The following is a 12,280-nucleotide window of genomic DNA, read 5'->3' on the forward strand; positions in this document are numbered from 1 at the left end:
CTAACACTTTGTTAAAATAATAATAAAAGCATCACGTACAGTCAGATTTTAAGTCAGTTCTATTGGACATGATGCAGAACACTCTTCTCCCTGTCCAAAAACTAATATTAAAATAAAAAGGGTTTTCAAACCCTTTTTCATGCTTCCCAAATTCTTTGTGGTAAATCTACTGCCCGGTGTGGTGATCAGCCATAAAGATCAGAAGGTCCCAGGCTGATCGTCAGCCTCTGCTAAGTTAGTTGATCTCAACAGGGGCTGTAGTTGGGATACAATATTGGCTTCAGTTTCAACTAGTGGGTCCAGCAGCATCAGGATTGAAGTTCCAGAGAGGTCCGACTGCAGTGGCAGTGAACTTCAGTCAGTAAGTCAACGCAAAGAGTCACTGAGTCGTAGAATCATAGAAAGTTACGGCGCAAAACGAGGCCATTCGGCCCATCATGTCCGTGCCGGCCAAAAGAGAGCTATCCAGCTTAATCCCACTTTCCAGCACTTGGTCCGTAGCCCTGTAGGTCACGGCCCTTCAGGTGCACATCCAGGTACTTTTTAAATGAGTTGAGGGTTTCTGCCTCTGCCACCCTTTCAGGCAGTGAGTTCCAGACCCCCACCACCCTCTGGGTGAAAAAATTTCTCCTCAGCTCCCCTCTAATCCTTCCACCAATTACTTTAAATCTATGCCCCCTGGTCACTGACCTCTCTGCTAAGGGAAGTAAGTCCTCTCTATCCACTCTATCTAGTCCTGTCATAATTTTATATACTTCAATTAAATCTCCCCTCAGCTGCCTTTGTTCCAAAGAAAACAACCCCAGCCTATCCAATCTTTTCTCATAGCTAAAGTTCTCCAGCCCTGGCAAATCTCCTCTGTACCCTCTCTAGTACAATCACATCCTTCCTGTAATGTGGTGACCAGAACTGTACGCAGTACTCAAGCTGTAGCCTAACCAGTGTTTTATACAATTCTAGCATAACCTCTCTGCTCTTATATTCTATGCCTCGGCTAATAAAGGAAAGTATCCTGTGTGCCTTTCTAACCACCTTATCTACCTGCCCTTTATTTAACATCACGGTCTTGGAGGGCCTTTGCAGAGTTGGGGTGTGCTCTTGATGCGGTGAGACCTTTGCCTGTCGCAAAGCTGCGCCCCCGACCCTGGCTGATCTTCCAGCCTCCGCGTCTTTAGCATAATTATGCTGGGTTGCTCAAACTCCAGCACAGAGGCTGCCTGGAGAGAGCGGAGAGGATCAGTGTGGCAGGTTTTGTAGGTCTGTCACAGCGTGGTGTGACCATCAGCCACTGTGGCAGCAAATGAGATCCAAAATTTTTCCTTAAAAAGTGAGTGCAATAGTGGAATTGATCAGTCTGCAAGTGAATGCATTGACTTTTGCACCATTCAAACTTTAAATGGTCCCTCTACTGCCCATAGGGTCTCAGTTTAACATCTTATATGGGAGACACCTCCAACACTGCAGCACTCCCTCAGTATTGCACTGGAGCGTCAATCTATTTTGTGCTCAAGTCTCTGGAGTGGGTCTTGATACCCACAACCTTCTAACTCAGAGGCGAGAGTGCTACCCTGAGAAACCGCAGACATTACACCGCACAGGAAGGTGCAAGTAACAGCTTAGAGGCATTAGATACAAGTCCCCTGACTGGGGAGACATCATTGCGACAGTGAGAAACACAGCTAGTGTTTAACATACTCCTGTATCTTTGCCCTTCATGTTAACTAGTCCATTGTATCCAGAATCTATTGTAATGTGCAGTCAACCCAGGTCCAGCCATCCAGCGCTGAATGTTATGGCAAGTTGTCATTTCTGGTGGCCTGTGATGAGCTGTGTAAATCTAGATAATCTGAACAACCAGTTAATCTTCCCAAACCTGCTGCTGACCGACGCCCGAGACCTTTGCGCAAAGGTTACACGTCATGAAGAGGATAAAGAAGGTTTTTATTTACAAATTCCTCAGCACAAGATCCTGTGACGATGGGTGTGTCTGTGTAACTGTAGGGTGTCTTTTGACTTCCAAATTATGTTGTGCGATGAAGTAAAATAAACATGTAATTGTTCTATATTCAGGTTAAAGAAGTGACTTACGCTGCACTGGCCTCACAGTGAAGGTTATAACTACAGCCCCGATTTCCAAGGCAGAGCTGCCCCTGTAGGCTCTGAGATTGTGCTTCGTCAGCTGATTACTTATAGCAACCTGATATGGTGCAGAGCGAACAGCCTCCCAATCGTGTCAGCCTTGACTCAGTGGGTAGCATGCTTGCCTTTCAGTCAGAAGGTTGTGGGTTCAAGTCCCACTCCTGGGTCTTCAACATGCAATCCTGGCTGACACTTCAGTGCAGTACTGAGGGAGTGCTGCACTGTTGGAAGGTGCTGTCTTGCGGATGAGACGTTAAACTGAGGCCCTATCTGGTGGAAGTAAAAGATTTCATGGCATTAGTTGAAGAAGAGCAGGGGTGGTGTCCTGGCCAATATTTATCCCCCAACCAATATCACTAAAACAGATGATCTGATAATTTATCTCATTACTGTTTATGGGATCTTGCTGTGCGCAAATTGGCTGTTGGGTTTCCTACAAGTGACTGTACTTCATTGGCTGTAAACCCCCACATGATGTCCTGGGGTGGTGAAAGGCACTATAGAAATGCAAGTCTTTCTTGCTTTCTCCCATTCCTTTTCAGAGATGATGAACTCTGATTACTAATGAAAGAATGACTAAAGGAATGTGCAAATGAAAGATCCCTGTCTTGTTAAGGAGCATGCAATCTGCGGACCTTCTTGTCTGAGAAATGATCATCTTCTGAAATATGAAACGGGAATGGAGGTGTCCTGGCCAACATTTACCCGTCAATCAACAACACCAAAAACAGATTAATATTGTCATGCACAAATTGGCTGCCATGCTTGCCTACAAAATGTGGAGATGCCGGTGATGGACTGGGGTTGACAAATGTAAGGAATCTTACAACACCAGGTTATAGTCCAACAGTTTTATTTGAAAATCACAAGCTTTCGGAGGCTTTCTCCTTCCTCAGGTGAGTGTCAAGATTCATTGAAAATTACCGCATATATAGTCATAGAACAATGCCTGGTGATTACAGATAATCTTTCCAACTGCCCGTTATCAAGGCCATCAAATGAATTGAATAGTGTTCAGACAGAGAAACCTTAGATATTAGACAACTGAATATACAAACGGCCAGAACCAAAGGCAGAGCGGGAGAGAAACATCCGAAAGGAAGAGAAAGACAGAGAATGACCCGTTGTGTTAAAAACAGATAACTTTTTTTCGCTGGTGGGGTTACGTGTAGCGCGACATGAACCCAAGATCCCGGTTGAGGCTGTCCTCATGGGTGCGGAACTTGGCTATCAATTTCTGCTCGACGATTTTGCGTTGTCGTGTGTCTCGAAGGCCGCCTTGGAGAACGCTTAACCGAAGATCGGTGGCTGAATGTCCTTGACTGCTAAAGTGTTCCCCGACTGGGAGGGAACCCTCCTGTCTGGCGATTGTTGCGCGGTGTCCGTTCATCCGTTGTCGCAGTGTCTGCATGGTCTCGCCAATGTACCATGCTCCGGGGCGTCCTTTCCTGCAATGTATGAGGTAGACAACGTTGGCCGAGTCACAGGAGTATGAACCATGCACCTGGTGGGTGGTGTCCTCTCGTGTGATGGTGGTATCTGTGTTGATGATCTGGCATGTCTTGCAGAGGTTGCCGTGGCAGGGTTGTGTGGTGTCGTGGACGCTGTTCTCCTGAAAGCTGGGTAATTTGCTGCGAACGATGATGGCCTTGATAACGGGCAGTTGGAAAGATTATCTGTAATCACCAGGCATTGTTCTATGACTATATATGCGGTAATTTTCAATGAATCTCGACACTCACCTGACGAAGGAGAAAGCCTCCGAAAGCTTGTGATTTTCAAATAAAACTGTTGACTATAACTTGGTGTTGTAAGATTCCTTACATTTGCCTACAAAATAACAGTGACTACACCTCAAAAGTAATTAATTGACTGTGACGTCCTGGGGATATGAAAGGTGCTATATAAACACAAGTGACTTAAGAGATTTAAAACCAACAATGGTCCATCTGAAAGGCAATGTATATTTCAGTAGATAAGAAGAAAGGAAGAATTTGCATTTATGAAGCGCCTTATCACATCCTTAGGATGTCTCAAAACACTTTTCAGCCAATGGATTACTTTTGAACATCAGTCATTATTTCTATCTGCTTTCTTTTCATGTTTTATGTCTTTGTTTATCCCTGTACTTGAAATATCTTGAATCTGTAAACCAAATTGCTCGGTATTTCTAACCCAGTGTCAGGGCTTGGCCTACATTGTGCTCATAGCCTTGATTCAAACTTCTTGACTTTTTCTCAAAATCAAAAACCTTTGCTTTCTTTCCACAGGTGAATAAAATATTATCCAGTTATTGATTCTTTAGTAAATTCTCCTTCAAAAGCCTCATGAGATATGAAGGAAATGAAAGATCAAGCTGGACAAACATAATTGGCTTCCAAGGTTTGGATTGCATGACTGACTTAGCAATGTCTGAGCAGACAAGAGGTCCAACTCAATATTTACAAAGAAGTTTCATCTGATCTGTCGGTTCAGTCCAATGGAGATGCAAGTAAAAATGTGATATCTAAGGGTATCAGTTAACGTTTGCTCCGAACATCCATGAAGTAAAGATCAGAACTGTGAGCTGTCGTGGTCTTGGCCATTAATGTAATGGCAGTTCACCCGTTCACCCACCCCTGTGTTCGCTGGCCTAAATTGGCTCCAGGTCTGGCAACGCCTCGATTTTAAAATGGGGATTTTAAAATCCTCCCATGACCTCGCCCCTCCCTATCTCTGTATCCTCCTCCAGCCCTACAAGCCTCTGAGATCTCTGCGCTCCTCCAATTCTGACCTCTTTCGCATCCCCAATTTTAATCGCTCCACCGTTGGCGGCCGTGCCTTCAGCTCTGGAATTCCCTCCCTAAACCTTTCCGCCTCTCTCTCCTCCAATAATGTGAAGTCCCTGCAGTAACTGATAAGTGTTACATAACCATGTGTATAATGTAATGTCAAGATTATTAATAAACGACACCATGCGTGTGAACCCCACTATCCCTGAAGGGGAGAAAATAAGCACTGCCATGAGAACGATCACTACCCACCCACCTCCGCCATTTACCAAACGGCATAAAATGGACTCAGATTGAAAGTCAAGCTAAAATATCATGTCTTATTTTTTTTCTTGGGTCTCCTAGCTAGTCAAGGATAACCTCTTTTCTACAAAAGGAATCTTCAAAGTGAAAGAAAGAACTTCCATTTATATAGCGCCTTTCACAACCTCAGGATATCCCAAAGCACTTTACAGACGATTAAGTACTTTTTGAAGTGTAACTGTATAATGTAGGAAATGCAGCAGCAAATTTATGCACAGCAAGCTCCCACAAACAGCAATGTGATAATGACCAGATAATCTGTTTTAGTGATGTTGGTTGAGGGATAAATATTGGCCAGGACACCGGGGAGAACTCCCCTGCTCTTCTTCGAGATAGTGCTGTGGGTTCTTTTATGTCCACCTGAGAGGTCAGGTGGGAGCTGGATCTGTGCTGCCAAACATGTCCATTAAAAGAGAATTTCTTCCTTAAATCCCAGTTCTCTAGGGCACGAAAACTCCTCACATCATTTCAATGGAAGGAATTGCCCAGGTTTCTCAGAAATGATTCCCTCCCAATGTCAGTTTTTCCCTGTATCATTATCACGTCCACATTTTCACCCACAGGAGTCTTGGTAGCCTCCGAATGAGCTGAATTGGTTACCACTGGTTGCTGGGATGTTGCAAGGTTGGCTCTAAATTCAAAGTTTTAATCACCTCCCGATCCACAAAATTGTTACTGTCTGGAGCTGGTATTGAGAGAATCAGTATAACGATGCAACTTTGAGAATAATGTGGGGTTTGAAGATTCCTGCAGCCTTTTCCTTTGTAATGCCCAGGCATGTTAGAACAAGTAATAACATTTATGTGGACTTTAGACGACTTTAATGATTCACCCTGTTCTGTGCATCTCTCCCCCTTTCCTTTGTTCCACTATTACTTGGAAATCCTCCATCATACTCTTTCGAACACCTCTCTCTCCATCTTCAAATACCAAATCAAAACCCACCAAATTTTCAGTCATCCCTTCTCATCCACCCCCCCCTTTCCAGTTTTGCTGTCTATTTCCTCATGCCTATTTGTGAAATGCCTTAGGATGTTTCTTTACATTAAATGCAAGTTGTTGGGTGATAGCAGATACAGCCAACAGAAGGTGGGCATCAGATTCTATTGTCACCACAGGGTTCTTAATCATTACTCACATAAGGAACAGAAATTATTTTGCACATGGGCTCAAACATTATACAGAACTTGATCCTATTTCATTCATTCTTAAATGGAATTCGCCGTGTTGTTCCGTGACAGAAAAAGAAATGTTTTGTAAAGGTCAGATGGTGTAATATTTTTTCCAAAGAGACAGAGCTGGACAGTTCAACGGATGAATCTAATAGACACTGTATCACTTAACCAAGCTTGCCATTATTTTTGAACTCCAATACCAAGCCTACCATAATGCTGGCTTCTGGAACAGCGGTCGTCTTGCTAATGAACTGAACAAATGCGGGGATGTATGCCAACTGCCTAGGAACATTTCACTGGATCAGAGAATTACAGATTGTTCAGGATCACTAGAGACTGCGGAGATTAAGCTAATGCTTTATCTTCCAGTGGAAAATTATTTAATGCGTCAGCAAATAGCTCAGACATCCCAGCTCGTTCTCATTTTGAAGCCGGCGTCCAAATGCTCTTCAGACCCTTACTTAGTAACACCTCATTAATATCGGCAAATCAAACAGAAAACTATGCAAAACACAATTAGAGAATGGATTATGCATCTGTTTATTTTTAAAGGAATTCTCCAGGTTAAAACCCTATTATTGCAAAAATACCATTATTTAAAAAGAATGGCTAGTTTTAAAAACAAGTCAATCTCCTGTGGCATCACACTGTGGAAGTCCAGACTAGGTGTAGTCTGGGTGAAGCAGGGTTACAGAACAGGGGATTATGGAACCATCCCACGCAGACATAAGAATTTTAATAAGATTGATAAATATGTTTACCATCTCTGCTCCCAGTACCCCACCAAAACAAAGAACTTTAAACACTTTTGTTTTAACTTAGAAATTTTACCTCGTGTGAACGTAAAGAAAGAAATTGCATTTATATAGCCCCTTTCACATCTTCAGGACATCCCAAAGCACGTTACAGCCAATTATGTACTTTGAAGTGTAGTCGCTGTTATAATTAATGTTGGAAATGTAGCAGCCAATTTGCGCACAGCAAGCTCCCACAAACAGCAATGAGATAACTGGCCAGACAATCTGTGTTAGTTGAGGAATAAATGTTGGCCTGGACACCAGGGGAAGAATTCCCCAGCTCCTCTTCAAATAGTGCCATGGGATCTTCTACGTCCAACTGAGAGGCTTAATGTCTCACCCGAAAGCACCTCCAACAGTGCAGCATTCCCTCAGTACTCGGGTGTCAGCCTGGATGTTGTGCTCAACTCCCTGGAGTGGGATGGGAACCCACAACCTTCTCACTCAAGAGCAAGAGTGCTACCAACTGAGCCACAGCTGACACCTACAGATATTTTAAAATAGCTTCATAAAATGTGAAAGTGCTATGAGAAATTAATAAAAATATGTATCTTAAATTCTGTAGAGTTGATTTATTTTTTGCAAAGTACTCACGGCTGATGCCAGCGAAGCAAAGCTTTATCCTGTGAGATTTGGTTTATTTCGAATAAACTGCAGACAGCAACATGCCTCTGGATCAAATCCAATTTCATTACATTTTATCCCATGTTTCACACCATCCAACTCCAGACTGTAATGAGACACTGACCTCTACTTCTGAGTGGGAGGTCTGCAGGCCTCTCCCTTATTAACAAAGTTACAAACAGGCTATCCATTATTCTTACTTAATCCATGGACTATAATAGGTTAGCTTGCAGGCCGCAGCTTGGAGCAGAAAAAGAAAACTGTAAAGCAAAACCCAAAAGGGAGAGGCCTATTTAGAAGCATCAGTGCCTTAACTGTGGAGGTCAAAATGAGGCCTGATTAAGTAGGTGACCAACAAACATAAGTAGCTGAATACTAATTACTATTGTGTTTCCATAGTTACAGCTTCTGAAAATGGAGCAGTTTATTCACTCCAGTTTAATCATTATATTCACAATTTGATCGGCTTACATCAATGCACACAGGTCTAGATTTTCACCTTGCCTGTTACACTGGTGGAAGTGTGGCATCACAGGAGTTCCCAGACACTAGTCAATTTTCTGATTTGCTGGAGCTGTGTTGGGCCTCGGAGACTGGCAGTCTCTGGAGCAGTCAGAGGGGAGACGATTTTGAGAAATGGCAGGGCAAGGAAATGCATCAATTCGACTCCCGTTTGAGGGATTTAAAATTTAAAGATTACGGGCCTTTTACCTTGGTTCCTCAATATAAAATGAAATTTAACAGGGGGATTGAAGATTTAACAAATTCAGCCAAAATTTCTCTCTCCACTGCTCATTTAAAATAGGCTAATGTCTCCAGTAAAATAGCAGTGCAATTTTGCAGCCCAAGGTCACAAGCGGAGGTGTTCGTTGACAATTCTAGTGTTCAGGTCCATGCACAACTCCTCTTATAATGAAGCAGCCTGTGCCAGCCTACAACAGGCGCTGCATAATATTCAGACTTGGGCTGATAAGGAGAAGGTAACATTTATGCCACATAATGACCAGCTCAAAGAGCAGAAAGTCCAGCCAGCTGTTGAAGGGTGGTCTTGCCATTATACTCAAAATCCACCCCTTCGACCACTGGCACACTGTGGCTGTAGTACGTACCACCTACATAATACACTGCAGCAACTCCCTCCCCTGCGATTTTCACCACAAAGAACAGGAGCAGCAATGTTGTGGGTACACCATCTCCTCCAAGTCGCACACTATCCTGATTTGGACGTATATCGTGCTTCATCGTCACCGCATTAGAATCTTAGGACTCCCTACCGAGCATCATTTTGGGAGCAGCATCACCACATGGACTCCAGCAGTTCAAGGCGGCCCAGCACCACCTTCTCTCAGCAACTAGAAATGGGCAATAAATGCAGCCTTGCCCACATCTCAAGAACAGATGTCTGGCAAAGTATTAACATTTTTAGTGCAGGATTTTACAAGCTTTACCTTTAATTCAGCATTAGATAGATAAGCTGAACCCAGGTCAGCTGAGTAAGACGGTGTAAATTTACATCAGTGAAAAGTAAATTTAGAATCAGTAAGAATTTTTTTTTTACTCAAAAGGATGACAAACATTTGGAATGATCCAGGTAAGGTACGAGAGGAAAAGATATTAAGCGAGATGGTGAGAGGAGAGAGTTGAAATACTGCAGAAACGAGTGGAAGGTTGAATGGCCTTCTCTTGTTCACTATGTCTTTCTTATGCTCTTGAATTCCGGGGGAAAATTAGTAAGATCCTTCTCCCATTTTAAAATCTATCCTTGCATGTCCATGGGAAGAACTGACCCCGTGGTATAAGTTGGCCTAAACATATGATTTTCTAACCACCTAGCTTTGCATCGTCAGCAAACTAGCATACATTACACTCGGTCCCTTCATCTAAGTCATTAAAATAGCTTGTAAATAGCTGAGGCCCAAGCACCGATCCCTGCAGCACTCCACTAGTTACAGTTTGCCAACCTGAAAATGACCCGTTTATTCCTACTGATTTCTGTCCGTTAACCAATCCTCTATCTATGCTAACATATTACCTCCAACCCCATGATCCCTTATCTTGTGTAACAACCTTTTGCGTGGCACCTTATCGAATGCCTTTTGAAAATCCAAATTTAGAACCACTGGTTCCCATTTATTTACCCTGCCAGTTATATAGTCAAAAAACTCCAGTAGATTTGTCAAACATGATTTCCTTTTCATAAAACCATGGTGACTCTGCCTAATCAGAATATGATTTTCCAAGTGCTCCGTTACCACGTCCTTAATAATAGATTCCAGCATTTTCCTGACTACTGATGTCAGGCTAACTGGCCTGTAGTTCCCTGTTTTCTCTCTCCCTCCTTTCTTGAATAGCAGGTTACATTTGCTACCTTCCAATCCACTGGGACCTTTCTAGAATCTAGGGAATTTTGGAAGATCACAACCAATGCATCCACTGTCTCTGCAGCCACCTCTTCTAGAGCCCTAGGATGTAGGCCATCAGGTCCAGGGGATTGGTCAGCTTTTAGTCATTAATTTCTCCAGTACTTTTTCTTTACCAGTATTAATTACTTTAAGTTCCTCACTCTTGTTAGACCCTTGGTTCCCCACTATTTCCAGTGTGTTTTTTGTGTCTTCTACTGTGAAGACAGATACAAAATATTTGTTTAATGTCTCTGCCATTTCCTTATTCCCAATTATAATTTCTGCTGTCTCAGCCTCTAAGGGACCCACATTTACTTTCACTGCTCTCTTCCTTTTTACATACTTCAAACCCTTACAATCTGTTTTTATATTTCTTGCTAGTTTAATCTCATTCCATTTTTTCCCTCTTAATTTTTTGGTCATCCTTTGCAAGTTTTAAAACTCTCCCAATCCTCAGGCTTACTAGTTGTCTTGGCAACATAAGCCTCTTCTTTTTAATCTAATACTAACCTTAACTTCTTTAGTTAGCCACGGATGGATCGCTTTTCCCCTGGAGTTTTTATTCCTCAATGGAATGTATATTCGTTGAGAATTATGAAATATTTCTTTAAATGTTCACCATTGCTATCTACTGTCATACCTTTTAAATCGAATTTCCCGATCAACCATAACCAGCTGAATTGCAAAAGCAACAATACAATAGGAATACATGGGGGGGGGGGGGGGGGGCGGGGGGCTGTGAAGAGAGGGGGAGGATGAATGCTGAAGCTGCACACGCCACAATATTAAAATGAGAAGCTTCCAATGTTTACCTAGTTATCTACCTTAATGAATCCAATTCAACAGGGCAGAACGACGAGTCATGCACCTATTGCATGTGGTCTAGTACAGCACCAGAACACATGAAATCCAGAGTGATCTATTTGCATAATTTAAGCCTTTAGCAAAGCTCACAGTTGATGTCAACGCAATCTTGCCGAACATCCAAGGAAAATACAGCATCCTGCAACTTGGGCCCATGAACCTGACAGTCCAATTTTTGACTGCTTCTTGCCCATAGCAGAACTCCCGAATGTTACCAGGGCTCCAAGGGTTATGTTATGAGGAGAGATTACATAAGCTAGCTTGTATTCAGTGGAATGTAGAAGGTTAAGGGGTGATTAAGGTCTTTATCATTTTGAAAGGAATTGATAGCTTTCAATCATATTCAATATGATACACCAAAACTTTTTCAGCTGGTGGGAGAGTCTAGGACAAGGGGACATAACCTTAAAATGAGAACCAGGCCATTCAGGAGAGGTTAGGAAACACTTCTTCACGCAAAGGATGGTAGAAGTGTGGAACCCGCTCCCACAAAAAGCAGTAGATGCTAGTTCAATTCATTTTAAATTGGACTGCATTAGATTTTTGCTAGCCAAGGGTATTAAGGGATTATGGAGCCAAGGTGGGTAAACAGAGTTAGGGTACAGATCAGCCATGACCTCATTGAATGGCAGAACAGGCTTGAGGGGCTGAATGGCCTACTCCTGTTCTTATGTTCAAGACTCCACACCAGGAGCAAACTCTTAAGACAGACTTTTTACTTTCCATCTCTTCAAAGAAATGGTCTTTACAACAGGGGCCAAGAAATATATGTTAAAAAAATTGTAATATTTCTTCATCAAATATTTCTGCAACAGAACTTTGTTACTAAAAATATTTTGCTTAAGAAATCATTTAAATTCAGGTCTTTTATTCAGAATCTCTCATGGATTTATTTCCATGGTCTTTGGGCTGGTTGTTCAAGTTGAGAGTTAAACAAATGCAAAATACAGCCGTTGTAACTATTTGGAATAAAGGTTGCAAATACCAGATTTCAAAATGTATGTGTCATGCATGTAGCATACTGTATTGTTAAACAAATCACTCCAATGTAGTAATCCTATCGGTCAGGAAAGCATTCAATTCTTGGACGTAGTATGGTGGTTCATGAGAAGGATGATGACCCGGGCAAAAGGTAATGAGGAGAATCCTGAATCAGTAAACCACGGAGAAGGTGCAGCTTGGTGTGTAATTGGAATAGATGAAGA

Source organism: Heptranchias perlo, chromosome 38, assembly GCF_035084215.1.
Source record: "Heptranchias perlo isolate sHepPer1 chromosome 38, sHepPer1.hap1, whole genome shotgun sequence".
In the NCBI taxonomy this organism is placed as follows: Eukaryota; Metazoa; Chordata; class Chondrichthyes; order Hexanchiformes; family Hexanchidae; genus Heptranchias; species Heptranchias perlo.